This window comes from Felis catus, chromosome X (genome assembly GCF_018350175.1).
Source record: "Felis catus isolate Fca126 chromosome X, F.catus_Fca126_mat1.0, whole genome shotgun sequence".
In the NCBI taxonomy this organism is placed as follows: domain Eukaryota; kingdom Metazoa; phylum Chordata; class Mammalia; order Carnivora; family Felidae; genus Felis; species Felis catus.
Window position 1 is genome coordinate 71,885,411 of NC_058386.1, and position 25,215 is coordinate 71,910,625.

Genomic DNA, 25,215 nt, shown 5'->3' on the forward strand with positions numbered 1-25,215 from the left:
CTGTAGCAGACTAAAATAAAATGATGGAAGTAAAATAAAATTTGAAAAAAATTACATAAAAGCAAAAATATAGTAAAAAAATTAAATGAAAATATTTTTAATAGAAGTTGAAAATAAAATGAAGTTTTATTTTCTTTCTGCATTCCAGAAAAAGAAAAGAAACAAAAAAGAGAAAAAAAGGAAAAGAAAGATAAAAAAGGAAATTGTTTGAAAACTTGAAATGGTGAATACACTGTAGTAAACTAACATAAAATGATGGAAGTAAAATAGAATTTGAAAAAAATTGCACACATGTAAAAAATATAGTAATAAAAATTAAAGAAACATTTTTAATAAAAATTGAAAATAAAGATGAAAATTTTCTCTTTCTGTACTCAAGAAAATTAATTGTAAAAGAGAAAAAGAAAAGAAGGAAAACTGAATAGATGATCCTGCTAACAAATTGAAGTAGGACTGAAATTGGTTCATTTTCCCCTAGAAGTGGATCTGTGTAGCTCTTTATAATCCATAAACTAAGAGGTCAGTGAGACTTGTGTTCTTGAGAGTGTAGTTGGCCCAGTGGGCAGTACTCAGTTTAACAGCTCCGCTCACCACTAGATGGCGCTGCAAGCCTACTTGGGTGGAGTGTTGAGGTGCTCATAGGTGAGTATGCGCATGCCAGGGAGTGGTGAAAATGATGCCATCCAGCTACCTAGTCTGTTCTCCCGGATCAGCAACCACACACCTGTCCTCTGTCTTCAGCTGTCGTCTACTCCCCGCTTTTGTAGCCTCTGTGACCAGTCCCCAGGCAGTATCTCTCTCCCAATTTTTGTCTCAGATATAGCTGTATTCCCCAGCCCCTTAATTCTGAAGGACTGTGGCTTTGACCCGTTCCACCCCTTTGCAGAAGGGTCTCACCGAGCAATGGCAGAATGAACAATGGCAGAATGAGCAATGGCCAAATATCGACTGCACCCAGGAAGGCCTGTAGGACCCTGCTGCTGCCGGTGCCCTGAGACTGGCCAGGTGCCAGTTCGCTCCAGAAAAAGCTCACGAGACAGTGTAGCAGCAGCATTTCAGGCATTATAGAAAATCACAACACACATCTGGCACCAGGCTTCACCCTTCATGACCTTGCCCCAGCACCAGTGAATGTGGCTGCCTTCTGGGGTCTGCTGGGACCAGGTGGCATCAACAGTCTCTACCAAATGTCCTTCCAACAGTGGAACCGCTTTTCCCTGTGTTGCCCGAGAACCTCCCAGACCTCACTCTGTTACTGGGGATTCACCTTTCCCACCAGAGCACCATGAGGTATTGAGCTGTGGAGGTGCAGCCTTTGCACTCCCCTTGTTTACAGTTTTAATGGAATTTAAACCCTCCTTTCTCCTTTCCCCCTTTTTAGTTTAGTCCCTGCGGCTGTTTCCAATTTTCCACTTTCTCTCCAGCTGCTTTTGGGGAAGGGTGATTTTCCCATATTCTCCCCCCCACCCCACCACAGTCTCCTTTCTCTGCCCGCAAAAGCGGTTCCCTACCTTCTGCGGCTTCTTGCTCCCCAATTTCACTTCTCCCTGCCATGTACTGGCTGAATTCTGTGGTTCAGGTTGTTCAGATTGTTGTGTTAATCCTCCAATCACTTTCCTAGGTGTGTAAGATGGTTTAGTTTTGGTCTGGCTGTATTTCATGGATGTGAGACATACATAAAACTTCCATGCTGTTCTGCCATCTTGTCTCGTCCCTATATATTTATTTTATATATGAAGTATATATATATATATATAATTTTAATTGTGGTATAGTTGAAAAGTATATATATATATATAATTTTAATTCTAGTATAGTTCATATACAGTGATATATCAGTTTCAGATGTATAGTCAATTGCTGTAGTAATAAAACATTTCTATAAATTACTCAGTGCTCATCAAGATAAGTGTGCTCTTAATCCCTTTAATTTATTTCACCCATCTCCCCACCTACACCCCCTCTGGTAGCCATCAATTTGTTTTTTATAGTTAAATCTATGTTTTTTAGTTTGTCTCTTTTTTTCTTGTTTGATTCTTAAATTTCACAAATGAGTGAAATCTTATGATATTTTTCTTTCTCTGACTGGTTTATTTCACTTAGCATTTTACCCTCTGCATCTATTCATGTTGCAAATGGCAAGATTTCATTCCTTTTTATGGCTGAGCAATATTCCATTGTCTATATATAGGAGATCTTCTTTATCCATTCAGCTATCAATGGATACTTGTAATGCTTCAATAAGTTGGCTATTGTAAATAATACTGCAATAGACATAAAGGTGCTTATATCTTTTCAAATTAGTGTTTTCATATTATTTATTTAAAAATTTTTAATGTTTGTATTTATTTTTGAGACAGAGACAGACATAGCATGAGCAGGGGAGGGTCAGAGAGAGGGGGAGACACAGAATCTGAAGCAGACTCCAGTCTCCGAGCTGTCAGCACATAGCCTGATGTGGGGCTCGAACTCACAGACTATGAGATTATGACCTGAGCTGAAGTCAAATGCTCAACCAACTGAGCCACCCAGGAGCCCCAGTGTTTTCATATTCTTTGCATAAATACCCAGTAGTGGAATTACTGGATCATATGGTAATTCTATTTTTAATTTTTTGATGAACCCTTAAACTGTTTACTACAGTAGCTCTACCAATTTGCATTCTCACCAACAGTGCACAAGGGTTCCTTTTTTTCCATATCCTTGCCAATACTTGTTTCTTGAGTTTTTGATTTTAGCCATTCTGGCAGTTATGATATCACATTGTGGATTTGATTTGCATTTCCCTGATCATTAGTGATGTAGAGAATCTTTTCACATATCGGTTGGTGATCTGTATATCTTCTTTGGAGAACTTTTTATGTCATCTGCCCAGTTTTTAGTTGGGTTATTTGGCTTTTTTTGGAGTTGAATTGCATAAGTTCCTTATGTATTTTGGATACTAATCCTTTATCAGATATGTCATTTGCTAATATTATCTCCCATTTAGTAGATTATCTTTTAGTTTTTTGTTTGTTTGTTTCCTTTTCTGTGCAGAAGGTTTTTAGTTTGATGTAGTACCAATAGTTTATTTTTTATTTTGTTTCTATTGCCTGAGGAGACATGTCTACAAAGATGTTGTTATATCTGATGTCAGAGAAATTACTACCTGTGCTCTCTTCTAGGATTTTTATGGTTTCAGGTCTCCCATTTAGATCCTCAACCCATTTTGAATTAATTTTTGTGTATGGTGAAAGAAAGTGACCCAGTTTCAGTTTTTTCCACGTTGCCATATAGTTCTCCCAACATCATTTGTTAAAGAGGCTGTCTTTTTCCCAGTGCATATTCTTGTCTCCTTTGTCAAAGATAAATTGACAATATAACCATGGTTTTATTTCTGGGCTCTCTATTCTGTTCTGTAGATCTGGTGTGTCTGTTTTTGTGTAAATACCATACAGTTTTTATTAGTTCAGCTTTTTAGTATATGTTGAAATATGGGATTCTGATACCTTCAGCTTTATTTTTGTTTTTCAAGATTCCTTTGTTTTGGGGTATTTTGTGGTTACATACAAATTTTAGGATTATTTTGTCTAGTCTGTGAAAAATGCCGTTGATATTTTAATAAAGATTGCATTAAATCTGTCGATTGCTTTGGTAGTACTAACATTTTAACAATAGAAAATATTCAAAATAAAGCAGTAAGAGAGATTTTTTTTCAAGTTTTTATTTAAATTCCAGTTAGTTAACATACAGTGTAATATTGCTTTCAGGTGTAGAATTTAGTGATTCATTATTTATATAGAACACCCAGTGCTCATAACACATGCCCTCTTCTTTTTTTTTTTTTTAAATTTTTTTTCATTTTTTTTTTTTTATTTTTGGGAGAGAGACAGAGCATGAACGGGGGAGGGGCAGAGAGAGAGGGAGACACAGAATCGGAAACAGGCTCCAGGCTCTGAGCCATCAGCACAGAGCCACACATGCCCTCTTCAAGTGGGATATTTTTAATCATAAATAATTGATTTGAAATCATTTAAATATTCCCAAAATATTTTTTTTCAACTCAAATGTGAAAATAACATACTATGTTGTTCTTTGAATCTTTTTATAACACATTTACCCATGTAAAACTGGTTTTCACATGAAACTTGTGTTTTAATTCAAAAGAAGTATTTATAGGAGCTCTATGAACTTAGACTATTAGAAGACATCTAGGTGCCACTCAAAAAAAATTTAAAGGTTAATTATAGTCTTGCAACAACATTTACTGTTACTTTAAAATGGTTTCTGAAAAAATTCTTTCCGTTATCAAAAAACAAAAAACCTTTGAGCACCCACTATGTACCTGGCAATATGCTATAGGCTTGCTTTATATGTTTGCTCACTTGAATTCATTAAGATACAAATGTATTTTACTAACCTCTAACTTTATGTGACAAAGTAATGTAGAATACAAATATATTTTTCTAACATTTAATTGGGCAAACACAACTTGTAAATATTAAAGATAATGTAAATGCCCTGGTTCATTCTTTGTCATCTCTGCTTTCTTAGATAAATGTTTAGTTTTACTTAGTGAATGACAGACCTCTTGATTTCAGTTTACTAAATCTAATGATTAGAATGGCAATAGCTTTGTAATGAAAACAGCTCTGATATGATAATAAGTGTGCAGACCTGGTGCTATTAAGTAGAACGCTTAGCATTTCTATTCCTAAAGATAAATTTCTTTACTCAAATTCTCTTTAATAAAATAAAAATACCATTAACAAGATCTTGAATTTTAATAGGCCTATAAGAAGTTGTCTTTGTATGATATTACTGATTTCCTCATTTCTCACTGTTTAACTACTATGAAATTGTCCAGCAATTCTCAAAATGTGTTTCTACACTTGAATTGCTAATTAAGTCTTAATTTGAAAATCAGGCTTACTCCTTCTTAAATCTTAACAACTCAAAAACTTCTCTTTTATTTTTTTGGTAATGCTACAATTACACATTTTATTGGTTATTTGCTTAGTTATAATTTTATTTTATTTTATTATTTTTAATATGAAATTTATTGTCAAATTGGTTTCCATACAACACCCAGTGCTCATCCCAACAGATGCCCTCCTCAATGCCCATCACCCACTTTCCCTCCCTCCCACTCCACATCAACCCTCAATTTATTCTCAGTTTTTAAGAGTCTCTGATGGTTTGGCTCCCTCTCTCTCTTTTTCTTTCCTTCCCCTCGCCCACGGCCTTCTGATAAGTTTCTCAGGATCCATATAATAGTGAAAACATATGGTGTCTGTCTTTCTTTGTATAACTTACTTCACTTAGCATAACAATCTCCAGTTCAATCCACGTTGCTACAAAAGGCCATATTTCATTCTTTCTCATTGCCAAGTAGTATTCCATTGTATATATAAACCACAACTTCTTTATCCATTCATCAGTTGATGGATATTTAGGCTCTTTTCATAATTTGGCTATTGCTAAAAGTGCTGCTATAAACATTGGGGTACAAGTGCCCCTATGCATCAGCACTCCTGTATTCCTTGGGTAAATTCCTAGCAGTGCTATTCCTGGGTGATATGGTAGATCTATTCTTAATTTTTTGAGGAAACTCCACACTGTTTTCCAGAGTGGCTACAACAGTTTGCATTCCCACTAACAGTGCAAGAGGGTTACTGTTTCTCCACATCCTCTCCAGCAACTATAGTCTCCTGAATTTTTCATTTTAGCCACTCTGACTGGCGTGAGGTGGTATCTCAGTGTGGTTTTGATTTGTATTTCCCTGATGAGGAGTTACATTGAGCATCTTTTCATGTGACTGCTGGCCATCTGGATGTCTTCTTTAGAGAAGTGCCTATTCATGTTGTCTGTCCATCTCATCACTGGATTGTTTTTCAAGTGTGGAGTTTGGTGAGCTCTTTATAGCTTTTGGATACTAGCCCTTTGTCTGATATGTCATTTGCAAATTTTTTTCCCATTCCGTTGGTTGCCTTTTAGTTTTGTTGATTATTTCCTTTGCAGTGAGGAAGCTTTTTATCTTCATGAGGTCCCAGTAGTTCATTTTTACTTTTAATTCCCTTGCCTTTGGCGATGCATCAAGTAAGAAATTGCTGCGGCTGAGGTCAGAGAGGTTTTTTACTGCTTTCTCCTCTAGGGTTTTGATGGTTTCCTTTCTCACATTCATGTCTTTTATCCATTTTGGGTTTATTTTTGTGAATGGTGTAAGAAAGTGGTCTAGTTTCTTTAAAAAAAAAAAAAAGGGGGCGCCTGGGTGGCGCAGTCGGTTAAGCGTCCGACTTCAGCCAGGTCACGATCTCGTGGTCCGTGAGTTCGAGCCCCGCGTCGGGCTCTGGGCTGATGGCTCGGAGCCTGGAGCCTGTTTCCGATTCTGTGTCTCCCTCTCTCTCTGCCCCTTGCCCGTTCATGCTCTGTCTCTCTCTGTCCCAAAAATAAATAAACGTTGAAAAAAATTAAAAAAAAAAAAAGTGGTCTAGTTTCATCCTTCTGCATGTTGCTGTCCAGTTCTCCCAACACCATTTGTTAAGGAGACTGTCTTTTTTCTGTTGGATATTCTTTCCTGTTTTGTCAAAGATTAGTTGGCCATAGTTTTGTGGGTCCAATTCTGGAGTCTCTCTTCTATTCCATGGGTCTACGTGTCTGTTTTTATGCTAATACCATGCTGATGATTGCATGATGATGTAAGCTTTGTAGTAGAGGCTAAAGTCTGGGATTGTGATACCTCCCGTTTTGGTCTTCTTCTTCAAAATTACTTTGGCTATTCGGGGTCTTTTGTGGTTCCATACAAATTTTAGGATTGTTTGTTCTAGCTTCGAGAAGAATGCTTGTGCAATTTTGATTAGGATTGCATTGAATGTTTAGATAGCTTTGGGTAGTATTGACATTTTAACAATATTTATTCTTCCAATCCATGAGCAGGGAATGGTTTTCCATTTCTTTGTATCTTCTTCTATTTCCTTCATGAGGGTTCTATAATTTTCAGCATACAGATCCTTTACATCTTTGGTTAGGTTTATTCCTAGGTACTTTATGCTTCTTGGTGCAATTGTGAATGGGATCAGTTTCTTTATTTGTCTTTCTCTTGCTTCATTAGTAGTGTGATGCAACTGATTTCTGTACATTAATTTTGTATCCTGCGACTTTGCTGAATTCATGTATCAGTTCTAGCACACTTTTGGTGGAGTCTATCAGGTTTTCCGTGTATAATATCATGTCATCTGCAAAAAGTGAAAGCTTGACTTCATCTTTGCCAATTTTGATGCCTTTGATTTCCTTTTGTTCTCTGATTGCTGATGCTAGAACTTCCAGCACTATGTTAAACAACAGCGGTGAGAGTGGGCATCCCTGTCGTATTCCTGATCTCAGGGAAAAAGGTCTCAGTTTTTCCCCATTGAGGGTGATGTTAGCTGTGGGCTTTTCATAAATGGCTTTTATGATGTGTAAGTATGTTCCTTTTATGCCAACTTTCTCAAGGGTTTTTATTAAGAAAGGGTGCTGGATTTTGTCAAAGGCCTTTTCTGCATCGATTGACAGGATCATATGGTTCTTCTCTTTTTTTTTTCTTAATGTGATGTATCACGTTGATTGATTTGCGAATGTTGAACCAGCCCTGCATCCCAGGAATGAATCCCACTTGGTCATGGTGAATAATTCTTTTTATATGCCATTGAATTCGATTTGCTAGTATCTTATTGAGAATTTTTGCATCCATATTCATCAGGGATATTGGCCTGTAGTTCTCTTTTTTTACTGGGTCTCTGTCTGATTGAGGAATCAAAGTAATACTGGCTTCATAGAATGAGTCTGGAAGTTTTCTTTCCCCTTCTATTTCTTGGAATAGCTTGAGAAGGATAGGTGTTATATCTCCTTTAAACGTCTGGTAGAACTCCCCTGGGAAGCCATCTGGTCCTGGACTCTTATTTGTTGGGAGATTTTTGATAACCGATTCAATTTCTTCGCTGGTTATGGGTCTGTTCAAGCTTTCTATTTCCTCCTGTTTGAGTTTTGGAAGAGTGTGGGTGTTTAGGAATTTGTCCATTTCTTCCAGGTTGTCCAATTTATTGGCATATAATTTTTCATAGTATTCCCTGATAATTGTTTGTATCTCTGAGGGATTGGTTGTAATAATTCCATTTTCATTCATGATTTTATCTATTTGGGTCATCTCCCTTTTCTTTTTGAGAAGCCTGGCCAAAGGTTTGTCCATTTTGTTTATTTTTTCAAAAAACCAACTCTTGGTTTCGTTGATCTGCTCTACAGTTTTTTTAGGTTCTATAGTGTTTATTTCTGCTCTGATCTTTATTATTTCTCTTTTTCTGCTGGGTTTAGGCTGCCTTTGCTGTTCTGCTTCTAGTTCATTTAGGTGTGCTGTTAGATTTTGTATTTGGGATTTTTCTTGTTTCTTGAGATAGGCCTGGATTGCAATGTATTTTCCTCTCAGGACTGCCTTCACTGCGTCCCAAAGCGTTTGGATTGTTGTATTTTCATTTTTGTTTGTTTCCATATATTTTTTAATTTCTTCTCTAATTGCCTGGTTGACCCACTCATTCGTTAGTAGGGTGTTCTTTAACCTCCATGCTTTTGGAGGTTTTCCAGACTTTTTTCTGTGGTTGATTTCAAGCTTCATAGCATTGTGGTCTGAAAGTATGCATGGTATAATTTCAATTCTTGTATACTTATGAAGGGCTGCTTTGTGACCCAGTATATGATCTATCTTGGAGAATGTTCCATGTGCACTCAAGAAGAAAGTCTATTCTGTTGCTTTGGGATGTAGAGTTCTAAATATATCTGTCAAGTCCATCTGATCCAATGTCTCATTCAGGGCCCTTGTTTCTTTATTGACCGTGTGTCTAGGTGATCCATCCATTTCTGTAAGTGGGGTGTTAAAGTCCCCTGCAATTACCACATTCTTATCAATAAGGTTGCTTATGTTTATGAGTATTTGTTTTATATATTTGGGGGCTCCGGTATTCGGCGCATAGACATTTATAATTGTTAGCTCTTCCTGATGGATAGACCTTGTAACTATTATATAATGTCCTTCTTCATCTCTTGTTACAGCCTTTAATTTAAAGTCTAGTTTGTCTGATATAAGTATGGCTACTCCAGCTTTCTTTTGGCTTCCAGTAGCATGATAAATAGTTCTCCATCCCCTCACTCTCAACCTAAAGGTGTCCTCAGGTCTAAAATGAGTCTCTTGTAGACCGCAAATAGATGGGTCTTGTTTTTTTATCCATTCTGATACCCTATATCTTTTGGTTGGTGCATTTAATCCATTTACATTCAGTGTTATTATAGAAAGATACGGGTTTAGTGTCATTGTGATGTCTGTATGTTTTATGCTTGTAGTGATGTCTCTGGGACTTTGTCTCACAGGGTCCCCCTTAGGATCTCTTGTAGGGCTGGTTTAGTGGTGACAAATTCCTTCAGTTTTTGTTTGTTTGGGAAGACCTTTATCTGTCCTTCTATTCTAAATGACAGACTTGCTGGATAAAGGATTCTTGGCTGCATATTTTTTCTGTCTAGCACCCTGAAAATCTCGTGCCAATTCTTTCTGGCCTTCCAAGTTTCAAAAGAGAGATCAGTCATGAGTCTTATAGGTCTCCCTTTATATGTGAGGGCACGTTTACCCCTTGCTGCTTTCAGAATTTTCTCTTTATCCTTGTATTTTGCCAGTTTCACTATGATATGTCGTGCAGAAGATCGATTCAAGTTACGTCTGAAGGGAGTTCTCTGTGCCTCTTGGATTTCAATGCCTTTTTCCTTCCCCAGTTCAGGGAAGTTCTCAGCTATTATTTCTTCAAGTACCCCTTCAGCACCTTTCCCTCTCTCTTCCTCCTCTGGGATACCAATTATGTGTATATTATTTCTTTTTAGTGTATCACTTAGTTCTCTAATTTTCCCCTCATAAGCCTGGATTTTTTTATCTCTCTTTTTCTCAGCTTCCTCTTTTTCCATAACTTTATCTTCTAGTTCACCTATTCTCTCCTCTGCCTCTTCAAGCCGAGCCGTGGTGGTTTCCATTTTGTTATGCATTTCGTTTAAAGCGTTTTTCAGCTCCTCGTGACTGTTCCTTAGTCCCTTGATTTCTGTAGCAAGAGATTCTCTGCTGTCCTGTATCCTGTTTTCAAGCCCAGCGATTAATTTTATGACTATTATTCTGAATTCACTTTCTGTTATATTATTCAAATCCTTTTTGATCAGCTCATTAGCTGTTGTTATTTCCTGGAGATTCTTCTGAGGGGAATTCTTCCGCTTGGTCATTTTGGATAGTCCCTGGCGTGGTGAGGACCTGCAGGGCACTTCCCCTGTGCTGTGGTGTATAACTGGAGTTGGTGGGCGGGGCCGCAGTCAGACCTGATGTCTGCCCCAGCCCACCGCTGGGGCCACATTCAGACTGGTGTGTTCCTTCTCTTCCCCTCTCCTAGGGGCGGGATTCACTGTGGGGTGGTGTGGCCCGTCTGGGCTACTTGCACACTGCCAGGCTTGTGATGCTGGGGATCTGGAGTATTAGCTGGGGTGGGTAGGCAAGGTGGACGGGTGCATGGGGGCAGGAGGGGCAGGCTTAGATCGCTTCTCCATAGGTGTTCCACTTCAGGAGGGGCCCTGTGGCAGCGGGAGGGAGTCAGATCCGCTGCCGGAGGTTTGGCTCTGCAGAAGCACAGAGTTGGGTGTTTGTGCGGAGTGAGCAAGTTCCCTGGCAGGAACTGGTTCTCTTTGGGATTTTGACTGGGGGATGGGCGGGGGAGATGGCGCTGGCGAGTGCCTTTGTTCCCCACCAAACTGAGCTCTGTTGTCAGGGTGCTCAGCAGCTCTCCCTCTCTTTGTCCTCCAGCCTTCCCGCTTTCCCAGCAGAGCTCTTAACTTATGACCTCCCAGTCGCTAAGTTGCGTTTGCTGTCGGAACACAGTCCGTCAGGCCCCTCCGCTTCTGCAAGCCAGACTCGGGGGCTCTGCTTGGCCGGCGAGCCGCCCCTCCGCCCCGGCTCCCTCCCGCCAGTCCGTGGAGCACACACCGCCTCGCCGCCCTTCCTACCCTCTTCCGTGGGCCTCTCGTCTGCGCTTGGCTAGGGCGACTCCGTTCTGCTAATCCTCTGGCAGTTTTCTGGGTTATTTAGGCAGGTGTAGTTGGAATCTAAGTGATCAGCAGGATGTGCGGTGAGCCCAGCATCCTCCTAAGCCGCCATCTTGCAAACCTCCCCTCATGTTATCTACTAGGGTGTTCTTTAACCTCCATGCTTTTGAAGGTTTTCCAGACTTTTTCCTGTGGTTGATTTCAAGCTTCATAGCATTGTGGTCTGAAAGTGTGCATGGTATGATCTCAATTCTTGTATAGTTATGAAGGGCTGTTTTGTGACCCAGTATGTGATCTGTCTTAGAGAACATTCTATGTGCACTCAAGAAGAAAGTATATTCTTTTGCTTTGGGATGCGCAGTCCTAAATATATCTGTTAAGTCCATCTGATCCAATGTATCATTCAGGGCCCTTGTTTCTTTATTGATTCTGTGTCTAGATGATCTATCGCATGTTGTAAGTGGAGTATTAAATTCCCCTGCAATTATCACATCCTTATCAATAAGGTTGCTTATGTTTGTGATTAATTGTTTTATATATTTGAGGGCTCCCATATTCGGCATGCAGACATTTATAATTTGTAGCTATTCCTGATGGATAGATCCTGTTATTATTATATAATGGCCTTCTTCATCTTTTGTTACCTTTAATTTACAGTCTAGTTTTTCTGATATAATTATGACTACTCCAGCTTTCTTTTGACTTCCAGTAGCATGATAGATAGCTCTCCATCACCTCACTTTGAAGCTGAACATGTCCTCAGTCTAAAATGAGCCTCTTGTAGACAGAAATAGATGGGTCTTGCTTTTTTTGTCCATTCTGATACCCCATGTCTTTTGGTTGGAGCATTTAGTCCATTTACATTCAGTGTTATTTTTGAAAGGTATGGGTTTAGAGTCATTGTGATGTCTGTAGGTTTCATGCTTGTAGTGATGTCTCTGGAACTTTGTGGTCCTTGCAACATTTCACTCACAGAATCCCACTTAGGATCTCTTGGAGGGCTGGTTTAGTGGTGATGAATTCCTTCAGTTTTTGTTTTTTGGGAAGAACTTTATCTCTCCTATTCTGAATGATAGGCTTGCTGGATAAAGGATTCTCAGCTGCATATTTTTCCTGTTCATCACATTGAAGATTTCCTGCCATTCCTTTCTGGCCTTCCAAGTTTCAGTAGGAAGGTCAGCTACTACTGTTATGTGTCTCCCTTTGTAAGTTAGAGCCTGTTTATCCCTAGCTTCTTTCAGAATTTTCTCTTTATCCTTGTATTTTGCCAGTTTGACTATATGTCGTGCAGAAGATTGAGTCAATTTACGTCTGAAGGGAGTTCTCTGTGCCTCTTGGATTTCAATGCCTTTTTCCTTCCCCGGATCAGGGAAGTTCTCAGCTCTGATTTGTTCAAGTACACCTTCAGCTACTTTCTCTCTCTCTTCGTCTTCTGGCATTCCTATGATATGGATATTGTTCCGTTTGATTGCATCACTATGTTCTGTGATTCTTCCCTCATAATCCTGGATTTTTTTTATCTCTCTTTTTCTCAGCTTCCTCTTTTTCCATAATTTTATCTTCTAATTCACCTATTCTCTCCTCTGCCTCTTCAGTCCATGCTATGACTGCCTCCATTTTATTTTGCACCTAATTTATAGCATTTTTTAGCTCCTCATGCCTATTTCTTAGTCCCTTGATCTCTGTAGCCATGGATTCTCTGCTCTCCTCCCTGCTTTTGTCACACCCAGTGGTTAATTTTATGAGTACTATTCTAAATTCTTGTTCTGTTATATTGGTTAAATCGTTTTTGATCAATTCATTAGCTTTCGCACCTTTCTGGCATTTCTTTTGAGCAGAACTCTTCCGTTTCATCATTTTGGGTAGTCCCTGTGGTGGCTCCAAACTTTAGGGCACTTCCGCTGTGCTGTCCGGAGTAACTTATGTTGGTGGGCAGGGCCACAGTGAGACCCGATGTCTGCCCTCAACCCACCACTGGGGCCACAGGCAGACTGGTGTGTACCTTCCCTTCCCTTCTCCCGGGGGCAGGACTCTCTGTGGAGTGGTGTGGCCCGCATCTGGGCTACTTGCACACTGCCAGGCTTGTGGTGCTCCTTCAATGGTATCTGGCCAAGGGCATATTAGCCATGGTGTATCTGCAAGGTGAACAGGGGCAGGAGTGGCAGGCTTAGCTTGCTTTGCCATCAATGGTCTCCTGTGGGAGGAGCACTGCAGCACTGGTGGGGAGGCAGGCCTGTAGGAGGGATATATCCACAGAAGCACAGCATTGGGCGTTTGTGCAATGCAAGCAAGTTTGTTGATGGGAGCTGGTTCTTTTTGGAGCTTCGGTTGGGGGTTGGGAGAGGGAAATGGCGCTTACCTGACCCTTTGTTCACCCGCCAAACTGAGCTCTGTCTACTGGGGCTCAACAACTCTCTCTCTCAAGTTGTTCTCTTGCCATCCCAGGTCTCTGAGAGCAAAGGTGTTGACTTTTAACATTCCAGATGGTAAGTCCCGCTGGCTGTCAGAACTCACGGAGTCTGTCCCCTCCACTTTTGCAAGCCATTTTTCAGTGGCTCTGACTTGCTGGGCGGGCTGCCCCTCCACCACCTGGCTCCCTCCCAGTAGTCTGTGTAGCATGCACTGCCTTTCTGCCCTTCCTACTCTCTTCTGTGGGCCTCTTGTCTATGCTTGGCTCTGGAGAGTCCATTCTGCTAGTCTTCTGGCAGTTTTCTTGGTTATTTAGGCAGATGTGAGCAGAATCTAAGTGATCAGCAGTACAAGGTGAGCCCAGCGTCCTCCTACACTGCCATCTTCCCCTCTCCTAGAAACTTCTCTTTTGATTTCATAACAAGTGAATACTTGGCTAATTAAAAATAAAAGATGATAAAAAGCTAAAAACCTCAGCCTGCTAACACTTGGACAAAACATAATAGGGATCACCTTGGTTTCTTAAAGAAATAAACTCAAAAAAAGTTATTTTGATATTAATAAGTGTAACAGTAATTTAATAAACACTATCAATGGAGAAATTTGGTCTTTGAAATAGAACAAAGACTCTACATGTTATCTGTATATAACAATACTATTTTATCGCTATAAAATTACTAAATTTCCAACTCTTATGTGTAAATGAATTATGAATGCTATGTTTAAAATGTAAGTTTGCTCTGGGCTTTCTTTCATGAAGAATGGTTTGTATACTCTAACCATTTGTAGAGTTGAATTCTGTTATGGTAGAGCTTAATTTTTAAAGCACGTATTTGATTATACTACAGGTCAAAAGTCACCTTTAGAAATATAACCAATTCATATCTTAATACTGAATAAATGGTATGCACTTAACATATGCAAGATACTGTACTAAGCACTTATTTTTTGGGGTTTTAGAATATATAGGTTGCTCTTTCAAGTATAAAGTTCTAACATTTTTAAATTATAAATCATTCATTACCAGAATATATCCTTCTTTTATAGACCACAAACTCAGTGATCCAAAAAGTTTTAAATTTTTCTGGAACTAATCCAAGAGAAATATCCCAGGTCTATCAATAAGTAGAACATTAAGCAAGGAAATTTACAAGAAGATCTAGAATAGTGCCACAATTTGGAATTATATTCTAAATTAGTACTTTTCAACAAATTCACATGTAAAATGAAAAAAAAATCCTATGATGTAACAAAATTTTTATTACCTATTCTTCCATCACAATGAGGTATATAATTACAGACATAATTGCAGTATAACTTTATTGTTTGCCTTGCACAAATTGCTAGAGTCTTAGAGTTTCTTTAAAAATCTAGTCCAGGGGTGCCTGGGTGGCTCAGTTGTTTAAACATCTTAGGTCATGATCTCAAAGGATGTGAGTTGGAGCCCCGCATTGGGCTCTGTGTTGACAGTTCAAAGCCTGGAGCCTGGTTCAGATTCTGTGTCTCCCTCTCTCTCTGCCCTTCCCCTGCTCATGTTCTAATAAAATTTTAGTTCAAATCAACACTAATTTTTAATTTCATGAAAAAAACAAACAAAAAAGCTATCCAAATGTTCAAGGCAGCTGCTGCCTTAAAATTGAATTGAACTGTCTTGTATTGTAATTGTACATGTTTTTAAAAATCTAAGAATTCTGGCATTTTTTAGTAACCTAAGTCCACTTGAATACCTTAATAATGTGTGAGGAATAATTTGTGTCATCTTTATCATCCATATACATCCCAATTCAGAATACAATGATTCAAGTGTTTGAAGGAAGCACTTGTTTGCATGAATGCATTACAGATTCATTTGTTTAAAATGAATAAACTCCAAATAATGTTAACTTACATGTAATGTTTCTTGACATGGGATCAATGCACAACCAATACGTGAAAGGAGTATTAAATTGGGAATGAGGTTCTCCTTCCCACTCCCATCTCCAATGTTTGGAAGAAGAAGGTTATGCAAATAAAATTGTGGGAGAAAGGTTTTTTTTAAAACTTTTTATTTTAGAAGCTTAATGGTGTTATAGAAGCGATATTATACCTCAGAAAGGGGGTAATGCCTGTTTAAAAGCTAAACTACGTCTTCTTTACTTTTCTCAAATTCTCTATAAATCTTTCATGACAGTTTATTTAACAAAGTGTCATTGAAACTGTATAGGTGATTGATTTGGCCCATGTAAGATCAACATGAAATGTTTGTAAATGTCAGCAAAATGTGATCATCTAAAAGCATATAAGGATGAAGTTTCTGTGAAAGTAAAAAAAAAAAAACAGAAAAATGTTTATCTTATTCTTTGTTTTCTGGTATGCAATTACAAATTCATAGAAGAAATATTCCATTTGATTTTTCTTGGAGTTCATGTCATCAGAGGTCTAATTTACTTTTGACATTCACCTTTTCAAAGCTTTGTTATCTTATTCATTGGATAAATTTCCACTATCACGTATGGAAAAATGGTATATGCTCAATATTTCTGAGAAAATGACAATTGTTTTGGAAAGTATGGGCAGAACCTTGACCAGAAACTTTATGTACAGATTATAGGAGATTATCAACTTGGAACTGTCACTGTAAATTTCCTTTTTATTGACATGGAGAAAAAAGCATTGTTGGCTTTCCATTTACTTGAAAAAATACTGATATAAAAACAAATATACTAAGATAGAAAATAAAAGAGAAGGAAAAATAATAGATTAAACTATATAAATATGTAAGAGCACACCAGTAGCTCACTCTGCATTGAATAGTTTCTTTTTTTCTTTTAAATTCCACTATAGTTAAAATACAGTGTTATATTAGTTTCAGGTGTACAATACGGTCATTCAACAATTTCATACATCACCCAGTGCTCATCACAACAAGTGCACTCCTTAATCCCCACCACCTATTTTACCCAATCCCCCCACCCGCCTCCCCTCCATTAACCATCAGCTTCTTCTCTACACTTAAGAGTATGTTACTTGATTTGACTCTTTTTCCTTCAGCTCATTTTTTGTTTGTTTCTTAAATTCAACATATGAGTGAAGTTATACGGTATTTGTCTTTCTCTGACTGAATTATTTCACTTAGCATTACACTCTCTAGCTCCTTCTATGTCGCTGCAAATGGCAAGATTTCATTCTTTTTTATGGCTGGATAATATTAAATTGTGTATATATGCCACATCTTCTTTATCCATTCATCAGTTGATGGACACGTGGACTGTTTCCATGATTTGTTATTGTAAATAATGCTGCTATAAACATATGGGTGCATGTATATCTGTGAGTTAGTGTTTTTATATTTTTGGATAAATACCCAGTAGTGCGATTACTAGATCCTTTTTAAGGAACATCCATACTGTTGTTCACAGTGGCTGCATCAATTTGCATTTCTACCAAGAGTGCACAAGTACTCCTTTTTATACACATTCTCACCAACACTTGAGGTTTCTTGCGTTTTTGATTGTAGCTATTTTTACAGGGATGAGGTAGTATCTCATTGTTGTTTTAATTTTCATTTTTCTGATGGTGAATAATATTGAGCATCTTTTCATGTGTCTGTTGGCAATCTGTATGCCTTCTTTGGATAAATGTCTGTTCATTTCTACTGCCCATTTTTCTTTTTTTTAATTTTTTTAAATTTTATTTTTAAATTTACATCTAAATTACGTAGCATACAGCTTAACAATAATTTCAGGAGTAGATTCTTTAATTCCCCTTACACATTTAGCCCATCCCCCCTCCCACAACTCCTTAAGTAACCCTCTGTTTTTTCTCCATATTTAAGAGTCTCTTATGTTTTGTCCCCCTCCCTGTTTTTATATTATTTTTGCTTCCCTTCCTTTATGTTCATCTGTTCTGTGTCTTAAAATCTTCATATGAGTGAGTTCGTATGATATCTGCCTTTCTCTGACTGACTAATTACACTTAGCTTAATACCCTCTAGTTCTATCCACGTAGTTACAAATGGCAAGATGTCATTATTTTGATTGTCGAGTAATACTCCATTGTATTTTTTACCACATCTTCTTTATTCATTCATCCAAATATGGACATTTAGACTCTTTCCATACTTTGGCTATTGTTGGTAGTGCTGCTGTAAACATTTGGGTACTGTGTCCCTTTGAAACAGCATACTTGTATCTCTTGGATAAATACCTAGTAGTTCAATTGCTGGGTCATAGGCTAGTTCTATTTTTAATTTTTTGAGGAATCTACATACTGTTTTCCAGAGTGGCCGCACTAGACTGGATTCCCACCAACAGTGCAAAAGAGATCCTCTTTCTCCACATCCTCGCCAGCATCTGTTTTTGCTTGTGTTGTTAATGTTAGCCATTCTGACAGTCGTAAGGTGGTATCTCAATGTGGTTTCAATTTGTATTTCCCTGATGATGAGTGATGTTGAGCATTTTTTCATGTGTCAGTTGGCCATCTGGATGTCTTCTTTGGAGAAGTGTATATTCATGTCTTTTGCCCATTTCTTCACTGGATTATTTGTTTTTTTGGGTGTTGAGTTTGATAAGTTCTTTATAGATTTTAGGTACTAACACTTTATCTGATATGCCATTTGCAAATATCTTCTCCCATTCTGTTGGTGGCCTTTTAGTTTTGCTGATTGTTTCCTTCGATGTGCAGAAGCTTTTTATCTTGATGAGGTCCCAGGAGTTCATTTTTACCTTTATTTCCCTTGCTTCTGGAGATGTGTTGAGTAAGAAGTTTCTGTGGCCAAGATCAAAGAGGTTTTTGCCTGCTTGCTCCTTGGGGATTTTGATGGCTTCCTGTCTTACATTGAGTTCTTTCATAAATTTTGAGTTTATTTTTTATGGATGGTGTAAGAAAGTGGTCCAGGTTCATTCTTCTGCATGTCGCTGTCCAGTTTTCCCAGCACCACTTGCTGAAGAGACTGTCTTTATTCCATTGGATATTCTTTCCTGCTTTGTCAAAGATTAGTTGGCTATACTTTGTGGGTCCATTTCTGGGTTCTCTATTGTGTTCCATTGATCTAAGTGTCTGTTCTTGTGCCAGTACCATACCGTCTTGATGATTACAGCTTTGTAGTATAGCTTGACATCCGGGATTGTGATGCCTCCTACATTTGCTTTCTTTTTCAAGATCGCTTTGGCTATTAGGGGTCTTTTCTGGTTCCATTCAAATTTTAGGATTATTTTTTCTAGCTCTGTGAAGAATGCTGGTGTTAGTTTGGTAAGGATTGCATTGAATATATAGATTGCTTTGGATAGTATCAACATTTTAACAATATTTGTTCTTCCTATCCAGGAGCATGGAAACTTTTTCCATTTTTTTGTGTCTTCTTCAATTTCTTTCATAAGCTTTCTGTACTTTTCATTGTATAGATTTTCCATCTCTTTGGTTAGATTTATTCCAATCATTTTATGTTTTTTTGTGCAACTGTAAATGGGATCGATTCCTTGATTTCTCTTTCTGTCGCTTCATTGTTGGTGTAAAGGAATGCAACCGATTTCTGTGCATTGATTTTAAATCCTGCAACTTTGCTGAATTCATGAATCAATTCTAGCAGTTTTTTGTTGGACTCTTTGGGGTTTTCCATATAGAGTATCATGTCATCTGTGAAGAGTGAAAGTTTGACCTCCTCCTGGCCGATTTGGATCCCTTTTATTTCTTTGTGTTGTGTGATTGCAGAGGCTAAGACTTCCAATACTATGTTGAATAACTATGTTAGCAAGAGTGGATATCCATTTCTTGTTCCTGACCTGAGGGGGAAAGCTCTCAGTTTTTCCCCATTGAGGATGATATTAGTGTTGGGTCTTTCATTTATGGCTTTTATGATCTCGAGGTATGCTCCTTCTATCCCTACTTTCTTGAGGGTTTTTATCAAGAAAGGATGCTGTATTTGGCCAAATGCTTTTTCTGCATCTATTGAGATGATCATATGCTTCTTGTCCTTTAATTTATTGATGTGATGAATCACGTTGATTGTTCGGTGGATATTGAACCAGCCCTGAATCCCCGGTATGAATCCTACTTGGTTGTGGTGAATATTTTTTTTAATGTATTGTTGGGTCCAATTGGCTAATATCTTGTTGAGGATTTTTGCATCCATATTCATCAGGGAGATTGGTATATAGTTCTCTTTTTTAGTGGGGTCTCTGGTTTTGGAATCAAGGTAATGCTGGCTTCATAGAATGAGTCTTGAAGTTTTCCTTCCATTTCTATTTTTTGCAACAGCTTCAAGGAAATAGGTGTTAACTCTTCCTTAAATGTTTGGTAGAATTCCCCTGGAAAGCCATCTGGCCCTGGCCTCTTGTTTGGGGAGATTTTTGATTACTAATTTGATTTCATTACTGGTTATGGTTCCAATTTTCTATTTCTTCCTGTTTCAGTTTTTGTAGTGTATATGTTTCTAGGAATTTGTCCATTTCTTCCATAGTGCCCATTTTATTGGCATATAATTGCTCATAATATTCTCTTATTATAGTTTTTATTTCTGCAGTGTTGGTTGTCATCTCTCCTCTTTCATTCTTGACTTTATTTGTTTGGGTCCTTTCCTTTTTCTTTTTGATAACTGGCTAGTGGTTTATCAATTTCGTCAATTCTTTCAAAGAATCAGCTTCTGGTTTCATTGATCTTTTCTACTGTTTCTTTATAATTGTCTTTTTCTTTTTTTTGGTTTCGATAACATTGATTTCTTTTCTAATATCTATTATTTCCTGTCTCTTTCTGGTGTTGGTTTTTATTTGCTGTTCTTTTTCCAGCTCTTTAAGGTGTAAGGTTGTGTATCTGAGATCTTTCTTCCCTCTTTAGGAAGGCCTGGATTGGTATATACTTTCCTCTTATGACCGCCTTTGCTTCATCCCAGAGGTTTTGTGCTGTGATTTTTTCATTTTCATTGGCTTACATATACTTTTAATTTACTCTTTAACTTCTTGGTTAGCCCATTCATTTTTTTTAAATTTTTTAATGTTTGTTCATTTTTGAGAGACAGAGAGACTGAGCATGAGTGGGGAAGGGGCAGAGAGAGGGAGATACAGAATCTGAAGCAGGCTCCAGCCTCTGAACTGTAAGCACGGAGCCCAACAAGGGGCTTGAACTCACGAACTGTGAGATCATAACCTGAGCCAAACTTGGATGTTCAACTGACTGAGCCACCCAGGCACCCCCCCCATTCATTCTTTAGTAAGATGTTTTTTAGTCTCCAAGTATTTGTTACCTTTCCAAATTTTTTTCCTGTGGTTGATTTCAGGTTTCATAGCATTGTGGTCTGAAAATATGCACGGTATGATCTCGATCTTTTTTTACTTGTTGAGCGCTCATTTGTGTCCCAGTATGTGGTCTATTCTGGAGAACGTTTCATGTGCACTGGAGAAGAATGTTTATTCCACTGCTTTGGGATGAAATGTTCTGAATCTACCTTTTAAGTCCATCTGGTCCAGTGTGTCATTCAAAGCCATTGTTTCCTTGTTGATTTTTTGTTTAGATGATGTGTCCATTGCTATGAGTGGGGTGTTGAAGTTCCTTACTATTATGGCATTACTATCAATGAGTTTATGTTTGTGATTAATGGATTTATATATTTGGGTGGTGCCACATTTGGCGCATAAATGTTTACAGTTGTTATACAATTGTTAGGTCTTCTTGGTGGATAGACCCCTTAATTATGATATAATTCCCTCCTGCATCTCTTGATACTGTCTTTATTTTAAAGTCTAGATGGTCTGATATAAGTATGGCTACTCCGGCTTTCTTTTGTTGACGATTAGCATGATAGATGGTTCTCCATCCCCTTATTTTCAACCTGAGGGTGTCTTAGGTCTAATATGGGTCTCTTGTAAACAGCATAGAGATGGATTTTGTTTTCTTATCCATTCTGTTACCCTATGTTTTTTGATTGGAGCATTGAGTCCGTGGACATTTGGAGTACTGAAAGATATAAATTTATTGTCATTATGATGCTTGTAGAGTTGGAGTTTCTTGAGGTGTTCTCTGGTCCTTTCTAATCTTTGTTGCTTTTCATCTTTAATTGTTTTTTTTTTTATTTTTGTTTTCATCTTTTCTTCCCGCAGATAATCCCCCTTAAAATTTCTTGCAGGGATGGTTTACTGGTCACAAACTCCTTTAATTTTTGTTTGTCTGGGAAACTTTTTATCTCTCCTTCTATTTGAATGCCAGCTTTGCTGGATAAAGAATTCTTGCTGCATATTTTTCTGACTCAGCACATTGAATATATCCTGCCACTCTTTCCTGGTCGGAGAAGTTCCTGTGGATAGGTCTGCTGCAAACCTGATCTCTCTTCCCTTGTAGGTCAAGGACTTTTTTTCCCTTGCTGCTCTCATGATTCTCTTCTTGCCTAAGTATTTTGTGAATTTGACTATGATATGCCTTATTGATGGTCGGTTTTTGTTGAATCTAATGGGTGTCTTCTGTGCTTCCTGAATTTTGATGTCTGTATCTTTCCCCAGGTTAGGAAAGTTTTCTGCTATGATTTGTTCACATAACCCTTCTACCCCTATTTCTCTCTCTTCCTCTTCTGGAACCCCTATGATTCTGATGTTCCTTTTTAATGAGTCACTGATTTCTCCAATTTTTATATCATGCTCTTTTTTCTTAGTCTCCCTATTTTTTTCTGCTTCATTATTCTCCATACATTTGTCCTCTATATCACTGATTCTCTGTTCTGCCTCATCCATTCTTGCAGCTGTGGCCTCCATTCGAGATTGCAGTTCTGTTCTAGCATTTTGTTTCATCCTGACTAGTTTTTACTTCTTTTATCTCCACAGAAAGGGATTCTAATTTACTTTTGACTCCAGCTAGTGTTCTTATTATCGTGATTTAAAATTCTGGTTCAGAGGGCTTGCTTGTATCTGTGTGTGTTAAGTCCCTGGCTGTCGTTTCTTTGTGCTCTTTTGGGGTGAATTCCTTCGTTTTGTCATTTTGAAGGGAGAAAAGGAATTAATGATGTAGAAAAAAGTAAAATTAAAAAATTACAATTAAATATTAAAATTAAAAAACTAAAAACACACACCCACAAACAAAATTGAATAAATTATGCTAGATTCTGGGTGTTTTTTGGTCTGGGTGTTGAAAATGGCTTGATTGATTTGTTAAAAAAGCGGGAGAAAGGGAAAAAAAGGAAACCATTTGAAATTTTGAAAAAATGAATACACTGAAGTAGACTAAAATGAAATGATGGAAGTTAAAGAGAATTAAAAAAAATTCCACAAAAGTAAAAAAATATAGTAGAAAAAAAGGTAAGAAAATATTTTAATAAAAATGGAAGTAAAAATGAAATTTTTCTCTTTCTGTATTCAAGAAAAAAAACAGAAACAAAAAAGAGAAAAAAGAAAAAAAAAGAACAAAAATTGAATAGATGGACCAGCTAACAGACTGAAATATGACTGAAATCACTTCATTTTCCCCTAGAAGTCAAACTATGAAGCAGTTTGTAGTCCATAAACTAAGCAGGTGGTGAGTCTTGCATTCTTGAAGAGCGAGGTTGCCCCAGTTGGGCGGGGCTTAGTGTAATGGCTCTGTTCTTCACTAAATGGCACTGCTTAGGTTATTGGGGTGGACTGCTGTGGCACTTGTATGTGTGTATGTGCATGCACAGGAGTGTTGAAAATGGCATCACCCAGCTACCTAGTCTCTAGTATTAGAACTCTGTTCTCCCCGATCAGCAATCACAGACCCGTCCTTTGTCTTTGGCTTCCATCCACTCCCCACTTTTACACATTCCATGAGCAAGTCCCAGGAAGCACCTTCCTCCCAAGTTTTGTCTTATATGTGGCTGTTTTTCCTGGCCCCTTACTTCTGAGGGACTGTGGTTTTGACCCATTCTGCCCCTCTGTGGGAGGGTCTCACTGAGCAATGGCTGGGTGCCAGCCACAACCAGGAACGTTCACAGGACCATGCTGCTGCTGATGCCCAGAGACTGTGGCCAGGTGCCAGCCCGCCCCAGAAAAAGTTCATGAGATAGTGTAACAGCAGCTTTTCAGGGATTATGGAAAATCACAACACACATCTGGCACCAGGCTTCAGCCTTAATGACCTTGTTCTAGCACCAGCTTATGTGATTGTTCTCTGGGGTCTGCTGGGACTCATGGCCTCACAGCCTGTACCAAATATGCTTCCAGCAGTGGAACCACTTCTCCCCATGTGGCTCTAGAACCTCCTTTACCCCAATCTGCTCCTGTGGAATCACCCCTCCCACCAGAGCACTGCCAGGTATTGAGCTGCAGAGTTTCAGACTCTGCACTCCCCCCTCTTTATAGTCTTAATGGAATTTATATCCTCTCCTTTCTCCTTTCTCCCTTTTTAGTTCAGTCACTGCAGTTATTTCCAATTTTGCACTTTCTCTCCAGCTGCTTTGGGGGGGGTGTTGTCTCGTATTCTCCATCCCCCCCTGCCGTCTCTGTTCTCTCTTTGCACGCAAAAGCAGCTCCCAGCCCTCTGCGACTTCTCTTTCCCCACGTTCACCTGTCCGCACCATGTACCTGATGAATTCTGTGGTTCAGATTGTGCAGATTGTTGTGTTAATCCTCAGATCAGTTTTCGGTGTGAAGGATCATTTTGTGTTGATCTGGCTGTATTTCTTGCACACGAGACATGCAAAAAACTTCCATGCTGTTCTGCCATCTTGGGTCCTCTCTAGTGTCCAATTTTAATTGAATTACTCATTTTTGGAATGTTGAGTTTTATCAGCTCTTAATATATTTTGGATACTAATCCTTCATTGGTGTGTAATTTTCAAATATCTTCTCCAATTTTGTAGGTTGCCTTTTAGTTTTCTTGATTGTTTCATTTGCATAAATAAACAGAGCAGCTTTTTATTTTGATGTAATCCCAATAGTTTACTTTTGATTTTATTTCTTTTGACACAGGAGACATATCCAGAAAAATGTTGCAATGGCTGATGTCAGAGAACTTACTGCCTGTGTTCTTTTTTTTTTACTGTTGGGTATTCTTTCATGCTTTGTCAAAGACTAATTGACCATAGAACTGTGGGTTTATTTCTGGGTTTTCTATTCTGTTCCATTGATCTATGCACCTATTTTAATGCCTATGCCATACTGCTTTAGTTGCTAAATGTTTCTAGTATAACTTAAAGTCTGGAATTGTGATGCCCCTAGCTTTGCTTTTCTTTACCAAAGTTACTTTTGCTCTTTGGGGTCTTTTGTGATTATACATAAATTTAAGAATTGTTTCTTCTAGCTCTGTGAAAAATGTTATTGGTATTTTGATATGGATTACTTTAAATGTGTAGATGGCTTTAGGAATTAGAGACATTTTATAAATATTTGTTTTTCCAATCCATGAGCATGGATGTTTTTCCATTTCTTTGTGCCATCTTCGATTTATCAATGTTTATAAATTTGAGAATACAAGTTTTTGATCTCTTTGGTTAGGCTTATTCCTAGGTATCTTATTACATTTTGTGGAATTGTAAATGGACTTGTTTTCTTAATTCCTCTTTCTGCTACTTCATTATTAGTGTAAAGAAATGCAACATATTTCTCTATATTGATTTTGTATCCTGTGACTTTTATGAATTCATTTATCAGTTCTACTAGTTTATTGGTAGAGTCTTTAGGGTTTCCTGTATATAGTATCATGTCATCTGAAAATATTGAAAGTTTCAGTTCTTCCTTACCAATTTGGATGTCTTATTTATTTTTTTGTCTTATTGCTGTGACTAGGACTATGCTGAATAAAAGTGGTGAGAGTGGACACCCT

The 25,215-nt window shown here is 38.1% G+C and overlaps 1 protein-coding gene across 1 annotated transcript in view; it reads left to right on the forward strand.

Moving 5' to 3' along the window:
• Positions 1–25,215, forward strand: part of DACH2 (dachshund family transcription factor 2) — a 742,450-nt gene that overhangs the window by 339,023 nt on the left and 378,212 nt on the right. The window lies entirely within an intron of this gene.